The sequence below is a fragment of the Eurosta solidaginis genome, chromosome 1 (assembly GCF_040869045.1).
Source record: "Eurosta solidaginis isolate ZX-2024a chromosome 1, ASM4086904v1, whole genome shotgun sequence".
Taxonomy (NCBI): domain Eukaryota; kingdom Metazoa; phylum Arthropoda; class Insecta; order Diptera; family Tephritidae; genus Eurosta; species Eurosta solidaginis.
In genome coordinates, this window is record NC_090319.1 from 264,054,901 (window position 1) to 264,067,147 (window position 12,247).

The 12,247-nt window shown below is 35.1% G+C and overlaps 1 protein-coding gene across 2 annotated transcripts in view; it reads right to left on the minus strand.

The window, feature by feature from the left end:
- Nucleotides 1-12,247, minus strand: part of hth (homothorax) — a 712,335-nt gene that overhangs the window by 27,295 nt on the left and 672,793 nt on the right. The window lies entirely within an intron of this gene.

A 12,247-nucleotide genomic window follows, 5' to 3' on the forward strand; every position in this document is an offset into this window, starting at 1 on the left:
GTTAACTGACAACGAATACAAACAGAACCGAATACAATGAGTACTAAAAAAAAATAAATGTAAGGCGCGATAACCTCCGAAGAGATCTAAGGCCGAGCTTCTCTTTCGATTTGCGTCGTGCTCCTCTTGATTTTCCCTACAAATCGGCCGGACGGGACCTACATGTTTTATGCCGACTACGAACGGCATCTGCAAGGCAGATGAGTTTTCACTGAGAGCTTTTCATGGCAGAAATACACCCGGAGTGCTTGCCAAACACTGCCGAGGGGCGACCCCGCTTAGAAAAATTTTCTTCTAATTGAAAAATCTTATTTCTAAAATTTTGATGTTGCTTTGCCCGGGAGTTGAACCCAGGGCATACGGTGTGATAGGTGGAGCACGCTACCATCACACCACGGTGGCCGCCAATTGAGTACTACAATCGTTAAAATACGAGATACGAAAAATATGTAGTGGATAAAACGATATAACTAGTGAAAACCAATTCTGTAGTTTTCCGGCATATCCGAAAAATTCACTCAGAAAAACAAGACACGACGAAAACTAAGTTTTGGTGATAACATTGACTTCGCCATTAGTGTCAAAAGCCCCTTTAATTGATAAACCATCAATAAAAAAAATATAACTCATCATCACTATGCAAATATTGGATGCTATCGATAATACCTCGATAACAAGCCGATATCAAACAGATAACTTGTCACTATCACTTGCTAGATATAACAGCCGATATTGCTTTTCTCAAATAGTCCAAAATGTATACCCAAATTGCGCTAAATTATTCCCGACATGCTTCTGAAAAAAGTTCCAAAATAGAAAGTATTACTTTCGAAATTTATTTCCTAACTAACTATTCCGAAATAGTTTCGAAGCGATTGAAAAATAATCTCCAAACAATACATGCAAGTTTCCCAACAAGGCAACAACAATGACTTCGCAGTTGTCCGAGCTGATCCCACGGCAGCACCCACATCTTTGCGAAAAGGTCGCGTTTTTGTTAAAAAGATTCCAAAATCATTCCAAAAATATCCAAAAGTAATTGTATATCATCACGAAATTATTCTGCAAAGATCCCCAACTGATAGTGTAGTCCCGATATGATTCTGAAAAGATACTCAAGGAACTCCGCCGAAGATCCTTGAATACTTAATACCGAACCCCTTTTGAAAATAATCATGGCATACTCACAAACTCGTGAAGTAATAAAAAGCAGAAGGAAATTGGGAAAAAGTCATTCAACAACAATACGTGACTTTGTCAATAGATCGATCATGCCAGAAAAGGCTTTGAAAATATTTACAAGGTATGATCGAAATATTTGTTGTCTTGTCCGTGTTGATGTCGTGTAGCTTAAAATTCTTCCAGAATATTTAATAATTAAAATTGCATTTTATAAGGGTCACGCCCGCTTGGCCACAAACTGTAACATGCGTTGTTGTTGTTGTAGCGATAAGGACACTCTCCGAGAATTTTGGGGAGTGTTATCGATGTGGTTGGTCCTTTGCCGAATATAGATCCGCTATTTAAGGTACTAGCGCAACCATCTCGAGAACGATTTAATATGACTACGTATGTATCTTCTAGCCTATCCCGCCCCACCGCCTAGTTTCATGAGGAATTTGGGGTCTCCAGAGTCTCGCCTGCGAAATATGTATATGATACATGTATGCATCCCCCTCGTATAGGTGAGGTTGATAAATGCGTTGCGGAGCGTTGAATTGCGCTTATCAACCTCATGAGCATGCGTTTTTGGTTATTGTGAAATGTTTTCCTCAGCGTTTATTTCTGAGTGTCAGTTTTTGTACCAATAGGAAGAAACCCTTGCAACATAATTCCAACTTAAGCTTTAATTAAATAAAACTCACTCGAGCACACTGAAATAACCAAATATTAAGAATAAACAAGCAAATTATAAAAACCAACAAAGCAGTCAACCAAAAAGAGAGGACGAAAATTATATAGATACTCTTATGCCTTTATACTAGGGGTGGGACTATCCGAATAAAAATTATCTGAATAATAAACTCTTTTATTCGCCAGGTATTCGTAATCCGAATAATATTTATTCGGATTTTTTATTCGTTTATCCGGATAGTACTATCCGGAAAATTTTTATTCGGATAGTACTATCCGGATAGTGCGCACTATCCGGATACTTGGAATAGTAAAATAAAAGACATTGCGTTTATGTTACGCTCATCGCTTGTGCAGATGAGCATGCATATATATTTATACGTACATATATTTATGTGTGTATAGATGCATATATTCATATATTTTTGTTTGTTTGGGGTTGCTTTGTTAATATTCATTTATTTAGTTACATATATTTACGTAACCAAAGTTGTGCTTGAGGCTTAAGCTAGAAATAGCTATCGGGGTCGTTTACAACTGTACTGATCATAGAACTTTGTTTATTAGTAAACAGGTGTGGAAATGGTAATATGGTAGGGATTTTTGTTTCCCATATACATACATATATACATATGTATGTATGTAAGTTGTATGGAAAATGTTTGTTTTGATATCGTTTGGTTTGTATAAACATCTAATTGGTCACCATTAAAAAAATAAGTTTACATGTCATTGTCAACATTTTTTGCGAAGTCTGATGGATCAAAAGTTATTTAAGGTCAATGTTAACTTAATGAAAACTTTTGAAAAAATTTCCTAAAATAAAGTTTGAAGCAATCAATTTTAAACGTAACAAAATTCTAGTGGAATTAGTGACTAGTTTCAAAAACGGCAGTCTGTCTGTTTTTGCCGCTCCTTAAAATTTTGATTGTCCTTGAACGCGTTAAACGCTGTAATATAAATACCCAAATGTGCATATAAGCATATTCTAACATATGTACATGTTGTATTCTTGCAGATTCCTTTGAAATTAGATTCATATACAAGTGCAAGTGGGTATCTCTATGTGTATGTATATGTATTCAAGAAAATTCGCAAAGGGTGATATGAAATAAGAATCCCACCTACTTTTACGGTTAGTGTGGGTATTATGTTTATTTTTTTTATTTAATTTTGTTGATGCTTGGACTAGCTGAGTATTTTTGCTTGCGAATGAAATTCTTTTCTTTTAAATCTTTTGGTTGTTGCAATACTTTTATGTGGGCATACTCGTGTATTCTACCTGCTACTGACTGACCTAACTACTGCTACTGACTGATCACAGTCCTACAACCATAAATACATACGTGTAGGTAATTCTAAAATAAATTTGCATATACATAGATGGAAATATTCATTCAAACTTTTCCTTCGGTTTTTAGTTGTGGATTTTTAATCGATTATGTATATGTTCTTTGTCTTTCTTTAAATGCCGCGCTTGGAAATTTCGTTAACAATAAATATTAACCAGCATTGTTCTTTTATATCCTGCATCGCGTAACTTATTCATAAATAAAAAACGAAACAATGGAAAGTATAAAATGAGGATACCATCTTCTTTTTGTTGATGGTGTGGGTACCTATACTCCGTATTGAACAGAAGACAAATCACTTATCACAAATTATCAGTAGTATTTTGAGGCTTATTTCGAGTTATAAGACATTCAAAAAGCAAAAAACCTTAACCTTTGCCCTTCAAAGTGAACAATTTTTTTTAATTTCATGATAAAATTTTATTTATTTATTTCTTTTATATACATACTTACAATAAAAACAATCTTTGCTTAATTATTCATTTCCAAGCGCGGCATTTAAAGAAAGACAAAGAACATATACATAATCGATTAAAAATCCACAACTAAAAACCGAAGGAAAAGTTTGCCTGAATATTTCCATCTATGTATATGCAAATTTATTTTAGAATTACCTACACGTATGTATTTATGGTTGTAGGACTGTGATCAGTCAGTAGCAGTAGTTAGGTCAGTCAGTAGCAGGTAGAATACACGAGCATGCCCACATAAACGTATTGCAACAACCAAAAGATTTAAAAGAAAAGAATTTCATTCGCAAGCAAAAATACTCAGCTAGTCCAAGCATCAACAAAATTAAATAAAAAAAAATAAACATAATACCCACACTAACCGTAAAAGTAGGTGGGATTCTTATTTCATATCACCCTTTGCGCATTTTCTTGAATACATATACATACACATAGAGATACCCACATGCACTTGTATATGAATCTAATTTCAAAGGAATCTGCACGAATTCAACATGTACATATGTTAGAATATGCTTATATGCACATTTGGGTATTTATATTACAGCGTTTAACGCGTTCAAGGACAATCAAAATTTTAAGGAGCGGCAAAAAGAGACAGACAGCCGTTTTTGAAACTAGTCACTAATTCCACTAGAATTTTGTTACGTTTAAAATTGATTGCTTCAAACTTTATTTTAGGAAATTTTTTCAAAAGTTTTCATTAAGTTAACATTGACCTTAAATAACTTTTGATCCATCAGACTTCGCAAAAAATGTTGACAATGACATGTAAACTTATTTTTTTAATGGTGACCAATTAGATGTTTATACAAACCAAACGATATCAAAACAAACATTTTCCATACAACTTACATACATACATATGTATATATGTATGTATATGGGAAACAAAAATCCCTACCATATTACCATTTCCACACCTGTTTACTAATAAACAAAGTTCTATGATCAGTACAGTTGTAAACGACCCCGATAACTATTTCTAGCTTAAGCCTCAAGCACAACTTTGGTTACGTAAATATATGTAACTAAATAAATGAATATTAACAAAGCAACCCCAAACAAACAAAAATATATGCATATATGCATCTATACACACATAAATATATGTACGTATAAATATATATGCATGCTCATCTGCACAAGCGATGAGCGTAACATAAACGCAATGTCTTTTATTTTACTATTCCAAGTATCCGGATAGTGCGCACTATCCGGATAGTACTATCCGAATAAAAATTATCCGTATAGTACTATCCGGATAAACGAATAAAAAATCCGAATAAATATTACCCGGATTATTTGAAACGAATAAATTTATTCGTTTATTCGAATAACGTTTATTCGGATATAATTCGAAAATAATCCCACCACTACTTTATACGTTTGGACATTGCCTTTATACGTTGGACATTTTTTATATTTTGCACTTAATTTTTTGATAAAATTTTCATCGTTTTGAAGCTCGGTTCCACACCATTCTTTGAACGTAAACACATTTACGCCACACTTAATACCAAATATGCAAGAAAGCGTAACAAAATGCGAAATAGGCTTTCCTCCAACCCCCCCTCTCCGGCACTAACACCTCATAACAAGCGAAGCGCATAGTCAACGTGGGCGGGCAGTGTGTACTAATAGTAACATAGTCAGTAAGTGGAAAACGCCTTTGCATGTTACAAACAAACTAAATACTTGAACACATTTATACTTACATAGAAAATTTGAGAGAAAATGCACAGAAATACAACAAAGCAGAAGGTAGACACTTTTCGTAATTTATTGCCTGACACCTTGGCGATTTGCTTGTCACAGTCAAGAAAAAAAGAAAAAGAAACAAAGAAAAAAAGAAATAAAGACAAAAATAACAACAAAAAACTTTGACAGCTAAAGTGAAAAAAAAAAACAAGTAAGGAAGGCTAAGTTCGGGTGTAACCGAACATTACATACTCAGTTGAGAGCTATGGAGACAAAATAAGGAAAATCACCATGTAGGAAAATGAACCTAGGGTAACCCTGGAATGTGGTTGTATGGCATGTGTATCATATGGAAGGTATTAAAGAGTATTTTAAGAGAGAGTAGGCCATAGTTCTATGGATGGACGCCATTTAGGGATATCGCCATAAAGGTGGACCAGGACTGACTCTAGAATGTGTTTGTACGATATGGGTATCAAATGAAAGGTGATAATGAGTATTTTAAAAGGGAATGGGCTTTAGTTCTATAGGTGAACGCCTTTTCGAGAAATCCCCATAAAGGTGGACCAGGGGTGACTCTAGAATATGTTTGTACGATATGGGTATCAAATGAAAGCTGTTAATGAGTATTTTGAAAAGGAGTGATCCTTAGTTCCCCAGGTGGACGCCGCTTCGAGATATCGCCATAAAGGTGGACCAGGGGTGTCTCTAGTTGTACGATATGGGAATCAAATGAAAGGTGTTACTGAGCGTTTTAAGAGGGAGTGGGCATTAGGTCTATAGGTGGACGCCTTTTCGAAATGTCGCCATTAAGGTGGGCCAGGGGTGACTCTAGAATGTGTTTGCACGATATGGGTATCAAACGAAAGGTGTTACTGAGCATTTTAAGAGGGAGTGGGCATTAGGTCCATAGGTGAACGCCTTTTCGAGATATCGCCATAAGGGTGGGCCAGGGGTGACTCTGGAATGTGTTTGTACGATATGGGTATCAAATGAAAGGCGGTAATGAGTATTTTAAAAGGGAGTAATCCTTAGTTCTATAGGTGGACGCCTTTTCGAGATATCGCCATAAAGGTGGACCAAGGGTGACTCTAGAATGTTTGTACGATATGGGTATCAAACGAAAGGTGTTACTGAGCATTTTAAGAGGGAGTGGGCACTAGGTCTATAGGTGGACGCCTTTTCGAGATATCGCCATTAGGGTGGGCCAGGGGTGACTCTAGAATGTTTGTACGATATGGGTATCAAACGAAAGGTGTTACTGAGCATTTTAAGAGAAAGTGGGCATTAGGTCTATAGGTGGGCGCCTTTTCGAGATATCGCCATTAGGGTGGGCCAGGGTGACTCTAGAATGTGTTTGTACGATATGGGTATCAAATGAAAGGTGGTAATGAGTATTTTAAAATGGAGTAATCCTCAGTTCTATAGGTGGACGCCTTTTCGAGATATCGCCATAAAGGTTGACCAAGGGTGACTCTAGAATGTTTGTACGATATGGGTATCAAACGAAAGGTGTTACTGAGCATTTTAAGAGGGAGTGGGCATTAGGTATATAGGTGGACGCCTTTTCGAGATATCGCCATTAGGGTGGGCCAGGGATGACTCTAGAATGTTTGTACGATATGGGTATCAAAGGAAAGGTGTTACTGAGCATTTTAAGAGGGAGTGGGCATTAGGTCTATAGGTGGACGCCTTTTCGAGATATCGCCATTAGGGTGGGCCAGGGGTGACTCTAGAATGTTTGTACGATATGGGTATCAAACGAAAGGTGTTACTGAGCATTTTAAGAGGGAGTGGGCATTAGGTATATAGGTGGACGCCTTTTCGAGATATCGCCATTAGGGTGGGCCAGGGGTGACTCTAGAATGTTTGTACGATATGGGTATCAAAGGAAAGGTGTTACTGAGCATTTTAAGAGGGAGTGGACATTAGGTCTATAGGTGGACGCCTTTTCGAGATATCGCCATTAGGGTGGGCCAGGGGTGACTCTAGAATGTGTTTGTACGATATGGATATCAAATTAAAGGTATTAATGAGGGTTGTAAAAGCGAGTGGCCCTTAGATATATATGTGAAGGCGTTCTCGCGATATCGACCAAATGTGGATCAGGTGATCCAGAAAATCATCTGTCGGGTACTGCTAATTTATTTATATATTCAATAACACTAACAGTATTCCTGCCAAGATTCCAAGGGCTGTTGATTTCGCCTTGTAGAACGTTTTCATTTTCTTCTACTTAATATGGTAGGTGTCACACCCATTTTACAAAGTTTTTTCCAAAGTTATATTTTGCGTCAATAAACCAATCCAGTTACCATGTTTCATCCCTTTTTTCGTATTTGGTATAGAATTATGGCATTTTTTTAATTTTTCGTAATTTTCGATATCGATAAAGTGGGCGTGGTTATGGTCGGATTTCGGCCATTTTTTATACCAAGATAAAGTGAGTTCAGATAAGTACGTGGGCTAAGTTTAGTAAAGATATATCGGTTTTTGCTCAAGTTATTGTGTTAACGGCCGAGCGGAAGGACAGACGGTGGACTGTGTATAAAAACTGGGCGTGCCTTCCACCGATTTCACCCATTTTCACAGAGAGCAGTTAACGTCATAGAATCTATGCTCCTACCATATTTCAAAAGGATTGGTAGATTTTTGTTCGACTTATGGCATTAAAAGTATTCTAGACACACTAAATGAAAATGGGCGGAGCCACGCCCATTTTGAAATTTTCTTTTATTTTTATATTTTGTTGCATCATATCATTACTGGAGTTGAATTTTGACTTAATTTACTTATACACAGTAAAGATATTAAATTTTTTGTTAAAATTTGAATTTAAAAAAAAATCTTTTTAAAAAGTGAGCGTGTTCTTCATCCAATTTTGCTAATTTTTATTTAGCACATATATAGTAATAGTAGTAACGTTCCTGCCAAATTTCATCATGATATCTTCAACGACTGCCAAATTACAGCTTGCAAAACTTTTAAATTACCTTCTTGTAAAAGTGGGCGTGCCACGCCCTTTGTCCAAAATCTTACTAATTTTCTATTCTTGGTCATAACGTCAACCCATCTACCAAGTTTCATCGCTTTAACCGCCTTTGGCAATGAATTATCGCATTTTTTTGGTTTTTCGAAATTTTCGATATCGAAAAAGTGGGCGTGGTTATAGTCCGATATCGTTCATTTTAAATAGCGATCTGAGGAACCTACATACCAAATTTCATCAAGATACCTCAAAATTTACTCAAGTTATCGTGTTAAAGGACGGACGGCGGACGGACATGGCTCAATCAAATTTTTTTTGGATCCTGATTATTTTGATATATGGAAGTCTATATCTATCTCGATTCCTTTATATATGTACAACCAACCGTTATCCAATCAAACTTAATATACTCTGTGAGCTCTGCTCAACTGAGTATAAAAACGAAAGCACAAAAAAAAACAAGTGAAAAGTACACCCAATATCAACTGGCGGATGCTGGAATCCAGTGGGAATTTCGCAGACGGTGTTAGCATAGCATATTTATAGGCTAAAAAGTAGGTTTGACGCTTTTGCCGTTTTGCTGCTTCGTTGAAACGTCAAGTTAGGGGTGGTCTACTGTTACTTTTACTGCTTATTTTAACTAAAATTTATATTTATACGCTCCAAAAAGCGAATAACTGAAACTGTGCGAACAACAACAACGAACATACGCTACTATAACAGGATGATCGGTTGGGCGCTTTTGAAATGGTCTAGAATTAACTAAAAATACATAAAAGAGGAAATGGCAACGAAAAGGTATAGAGCAGAAAGAGTAGGAGGGGGGCAAAAGCAGAGCTTACAAAGGGAGTGAGATTATGCATGTTGTTGTTGTTATTTGTTGTAAAACTAGAGCTTTGGGGCGTAGTAGCCATTTAAATGACCAACTAACGGCCATTAGCACCCAATACGATGTGGCTTAATATACGGTGGATGATGATGCATAAAGGGAGGAGGAGTACTTGGATATCGATAGAAAGCCGCCTTTGCTAGAAGTTTATAATTTTGTAACTTTTACACACGTACACACTATATTTGTGTCATTATATATGTATTTATTGTTTGTTATTGCAATAAGCTTTCTTCATTTAATGTGGCGCCTGCTGCCACTAATGTGCCCATTCCGCCAGCTCGCGCAAGCGTAAGTAAACGGAGCATTCCAAGATTGTTGGTACGGGACAAGTCGTACGCATATTTAGTTTTTGAATTTAACTAAAGACACGCTTTAATATTTTCAGACAAACAACAAATTTATTGCATTTATATTTTGTGGATAAATACTTTGGGGCTTTTCGAGAAGAGTTGCGTCGGCTTCTTAACGGTAGCAATCGATACCGATAGTTAATTCTTTTGCTATCGGTGTATTATTTACTACTATCGTCCAGTTTTCGAATTTTTATCAGCTTGTCATTGTCTTCTTATTGGTTTCTTATCGGTTTATTATCGAAGGGTTGCACATGTGTCATCTATAATTTTTTTATTTTACTTTATTTTATATTTAATTTTTGATTTCATTTAATAAATTTTTTTTATTTTATTTTATTTAATTTTATCTGTATTTAATTAGCGAGATATCCTCAAATTCCCTTATACAATTGTTTTTGCTATTGACATTAGAGAAAAATTACAAAGTTTACAAACGGCGATGGTTACTGGGACATGTTTCTGAATTTCAATTCTTCATCAGCTAGCTTATTTTACTTTATTTTCTTTAACTTTATTTTATTTGATTTTACTTTATTTAATATTATTTTATTTTTTTACTAAATATTTTTTTGTTTTATTTCATTTTATTCTATGTTATTTTATTATGCTTTATTTTATTTTATTTTACTTTTTTATTTCCTTTCAATTGATTTTATTTTATTTTATCTGTATGTAATTAGCAAGACATGCTCACATTGGTTGGTATGTACTAATTTTAAATTCTTTGTATGCTCTGCTGTGACATATTTGTAACATATTAGACTTGAAAATCAATAATAATAGCCGTTCCAAATCAGTGAAAATTTGCGACTTTCGTGGAATGCCCTAGAAGTATATTATGGCACTTATATTGTTATTGTTGTTTTTTCGGAATGCGCACATCAGCTGAAACTTTTGTGGAATTTTCTCTTACAATTTACTCGGGTTTCTCTTTTTTTTTTTTGAAAATTAAAAGCAAGGAATATTCTAGAAACCAATTGAAGCAATAACAGCAATAAAGACTCGGAAATTTAAAAGTGAATTCTTGCGATTTGTGGCCATTATTGGTGCCATTGCTGCAGAGGGCAATACGAGGGTGAATGATTATGTGAGTTGGTCACACAAGAATTATAATCGAAAAAGTTTGTTAAGGTATTTATTGTGCTCTCTAGGATGTTGTTGTTGCCGAGTTTCTGCGTTGTTTTTTTTATTTATTTCAGTTGGCTTCATTACTAGAATATTTTGGTGCTTTTCTTTGTTGTTTTTAAGCGCATTTTCTTAATTTCTTTATTTAGTATGGAATTTTACTAAAAAAAACCCGAATAGTCCTACTTTATACTACTAGGGTGAAAAGAATAAAAAAAAACTTTACAAGTAGCAATGCAAAACTTTTTCACTGATTAGTTGTAATCGTAGCGTAAATGAATTTTTGTTACTTCGGTTGACACATTTTAGGCGATAAGGAATGCAGGGTAATATACGCCACAATTTCGTGTATATATTTTAAGTTTTAAAAATACAACAAAATGTGAGCGTAGTCAAAAATTTGCAGATACTCAAAAGTTTTAATTTTTTCAGCCTCCACAATAACTCGTTTTTATTAATAAAATATTAAAAGTTCAGTATACTGGTTAGGCGTTAATTCACTTCTTATGACCGGGGGGTCAATTCCCTAACAGTGAAAAACTGAAAAATGTATACTTATTGAAAACTCATTTGCACACAAAATGTACAAATTGAATTATCATGCGATTCTGTAAAGTATTGTGCACATTGTTTTTCTGAATCAGCGCTGAATGTAAAAGTCATATATCAGTGAGAAAACGTTTATCAAACGCCATGAAAAGAAAAAAGTTATTCTGAAACAGTGAGTATGCGTTTTTAATGTCACAATAGTGTACACTGGCTGTCAAGAAAACTAACGAAGTTTTATCAGTGAGTTTTCTTGTTCACAGTTTTGTTTTACATAATCACAATTTCAAAGTTTACACAAATTCTTGAGTACACTTTAAAACTCATAGATAGTCACACCATCTAGCGAAAAAATTTTTGTAAATTATTTTCTTTCCATGTATGTATCATAGCAGTGGTGCACTCGAGAGGTTCTTAGAGCTTCGGAAAACTATTCGGTGTTAACCTACATGCCGTGTGAGCGCAGCGTTAAAGATTCACTAAAGTAATGAGTCAATCAGTTTTAACATGAATTTCAATCAGTAAACATCTCCTTCTCCATGTAAACATATACTATTACAAAAAAAGTTTTTCGTATTCGAAGTTCAGCCGCCGTTGTCCACCAGTAATCTATAGCAATGTACAGGTTAGGCCCGTTTTCATCATATTCATTTCAATCTCTTAAACATAAGTTATCTATGTATCTATTTTCTCCATGCTAACTAAAGCATCAACTGACTGTTAAGTGTCAGGCAAAAGTGTAAAAAAAGTCAGCTGTTTTGTTGGCTTTAGTGTATTCACAATAGATGTTCGCGATTTGTTCCACAAAATATTCACAACTGTCGATTTAACTAGACTTTGATGACGTTGTGTTGGTGTTAAAATAAATGTTAAATTAAGCCCGCTGAAGAACTGCTTTGTTCCAGATAAATTCTTACCTCTCTTGTTACAACGTTACTAATACTTACAGTAAGGCTTTTGAGAGC